This window comes from Anopheles moucheti, chromosome 2, assembly GCF_943734755.1.
Source record: "Anopheles moucheti chromosome 2, idAnoMoucSN_F20_07, whole genome shotgun sequence".
Classification (NCBI taxonomy): domain Eukaryota; kingdom Metazoa; phylum Arthropoda; class Insecta; order Diptera; family Culicidae; genus Anopheles; species Anopheles moucheti.
The window spans coordinates 52376506-52379573 of record NC_069140.1 but is presented as its reverse complement, the minus strand read 5'-3'; the positions used below and the strand labels follow the sequence as shown (position 1 = coordinate 52379573).

Below are 3068 nucleotides of genomic sequence, written 5' to 3'. Positions count from 1 at the left end.
GCTTACTTCGTTTTTTTGCATACAATTTATAGAAACCTACCAAAGGGTGCACACAGTGCAGTTACAGTGAGCATATAGGAGACTTCGTTGTACAGCCACTTTGGACAAGTCAGATGGTCAGAAGGCATTTGGATTTGTGGAAACCATTAATTGATACGACTGATGTTTCTGTTGTGAACTTTCTTGTTTTATGCTATATTACATTCGTTTTATAGGGAATTACGAGCTATAAAATTGCCAATAACTTCACGGCTCAGTCAACTAAAGACTGGGACTATGTAAATGTTGCGGGAACATGCTGTCAAATCGCATCTCTAAATTATCAGACTGATTCGGGGGGAATGGGTTTTTTTATGTTGCAAGAGGAATAAATCAATCCGTTTTAAGTCCAAATGTTACCGTTCTTTAAGTGACTTTTTATCCAATTACTTCAATAGGATACAGTATTCATTATTCAATCTCTTATTTTAATTTTAATGCAGTTTTAAAAAGTAAAATAGTTTTAATATTAATGTAGATTTTTTATTTCAATATTTTAGTTTTTTCAACTTTAAATAATATTTATCTATATTTAGAACTTCTTTTGAATACGTCTATGTTTACTGTGACATTGTGACAAATGGCTTAGACAATCATCGTATTGTATCAACTGTAACGGGTGCATTAGTAAAATTACAGTAAAATCCAATAAAGCACGATATTTGCCAGCTTTACTATTTTATTATCGAACAATTACATGGTTCGTTTTTATTTTCTTCCGATACGGTTGTATTCATGTCTATTCAAGTAAAGAAATGTTGATTTGAAATTGAGTGTTGCTTTCATCAACTCTATACACAAGATTTAATCCCATGCCTTGTTTATATTAACCCAAATTTTCTTACCTCTAAACCGTTTTATGTTCTACATTCCTACATCGTCCTTTAATCGTTTGATCCACTTTGACATGCACAGTTTCCCGATTTTGGACAAAACTTCTGCCGCTTATCGCGATCAGGTTTCAATTCTCGTGATTAATATTTTCCATGCTCCAAACAGTGCTCCCCGCTCCCGTTCCAACACGCTGGCGTGGAAACATGGCAAAACTAATTTTTCATCACCACCTCAACGGAACGGAACCGTGCATCCTTCCGGGAAAGGTGGTTCGGCAATGTTGAAAAGCGAACTACTGCCGCACGATGAGCACGGGTGGAAGACTCCGTGCTCCGTTTGTCAAAATGTTAAACCAAAATTAATGAGTTTCACTTCACAAATCAAAATTAACTCCCCGAACGAAAATGGTGTGGCCGATCCGGTGGCTGGATGGTTGTTTGAAGATTGCGAAGCACTCTCTCTCGTACAGCGTCTGCACAACCTACCGTTTGCGAATCAACCAGCATCAACAACGGCATCATCATCGTCATCATCATCATGGAATACTCGTTGACTTCCACACGGAAGGAAGCGTAAAGTTTGAAAAAGGCAGGAAAAAAAAAACGCCCGGTGAAATATCAATTCTCCACTGCTGCTACTGCTTTAGCCGGTCTCGTGCGCTTGCTCTCCCATGCGTCCCTTCATTTGCGCCGAGGCTACGCTCATGGATGCCTTGTGCGAAGGGTCAATTCAGTGCATAAAAAATGGTGCCCTCATTTCCGTCGAATATGCTTGCTGTGCTGGCGAGAGAAATTCCAACCCTCCACAATCCAGAGTGGCCAGTAACGGCGGCGCGCTGATGGGATGCGCTAACATGAAGACGATGTTGTACAATTCTTGCCGATGTTGAAACCAAAGAACGAACGTATGAACGAACGAAATACGGTCCACCGGTCCATTCCCTTCGGTTCCCGCACCCGGTCGGTGGCATGTGTACGTGCTGCTGCGAGCATCAACAGCTCCTATATATGCCATTGAGAGCGCGCACCAACACGACGCGCGCGTCTCGACCGATATGAGATGTGAGTGAGACGCAATTTGATGGGGTGAGACCGTATCGTGGGGTGGGTACTGCAAGGCGAAGGACGCTGCCGATTCCAGATCGGCATGGAAAAAGATGAGAGCCCGAAAGTAGAGTGGGATTTGTGTGCCCTGCGCCACCTCCTTCACTCCGTTGCCTATTTTTCCACCTCGCTGTATTTCACCACCGTCAGGCGCTGCCTCCGTGTACAAGTACGATGAACCGCACCGAGTCTTTTCCCTTCTGCCCTTATCCGCTTCTCGCCAGGTGGTGTGGTGATGGTGGCAGTCGGTGTCTTTTATCGCTTCATCGGTACATCGGTGGGTGAAGGAGGATTGCAGCAGCGCAAGTGAGGGTTGCGAAGAAACGTGCACTACAGCTGCTGATAAACGGTAAATATGCTTAGGTTTGGTCGGTGGGTGGTTAAAGTAATATTTAATGTAAAAAGCCGACACCACAGCAAGCACGGGAACATGGGTACATCAAGCAAGGTTTTATTGTGCGTGAATATGGCGGGCAAGAGACATGGGGATGTAGCTCAGATGGTAGAGCGCTCGCTTAGCATGTGAGAGGTACCGGGATCGATACCCGGCATCTCCAGAAAGGTCTTTTTTGGTTGGTGGTGTGTGTGGCCAGTAGACAGCTCAGCAATCTCAGTAGGAAGAATTTTCAATTCTTAATAGCAATCAAGGTACTATGCGATTTGGTCATATTTGATATTTTCTGCTTTGCATAATCAAACGTCATTAAACTGTAGATGAATACAAACACATATCCATGGGTGGCAGTTTTCTGTTAACTCTATTACAGTGAATTACATTACAGTGAATCATCCTGTTGCTATTGAATAGCTTAAGGACAGAAATTCCTTTAGATGATATGTTATCAGACATTGAAATCAATTTAGCTAATGGCCAATCTGATTAGCCAACATTGATGAGATTGTGTTTGCATGTTTTAGCGTTGTGTAAGTTTGGCTGAACACTAAAGGAGGGTGAGACTGGCCCCATTTTCAAGAAAAGGCCTCGGAATAAAAAGAAGCTTGAGATCGCTTCAATCACGTGGCTCAATGGTCTAGGGGTATGATTCTCGCTTTGGGTGCGAGAGGTCCCGGGTTCAAATCCCGGTTGAGCCC

General features: G+C 43.1%; 2 non-coding genes across 2 annotated transcripts; both read left to right on the top strand.

Moving 5' to 3' along the window:
- Positions 1-2460: 2460 nt before the first annotated feature.
- Positions 2461-2533, top strand: Trnaa-agc (transfer RNA alanine (anticodon AGC)). The gene has a single exon. It is a non-coding gene; the product is annotated as a tRNA-Ala (tRNA).
- Positions 2534-2996: 463 nt separating this feature from the next.
- Trnap-ugg (transfer RNA proline (anticodon UGG)) lies at positions 2997-3068 on the top strand. The gene has a single exon. It is a non-coding gene; the product is annotated as a tRNA-Pro (tRNA).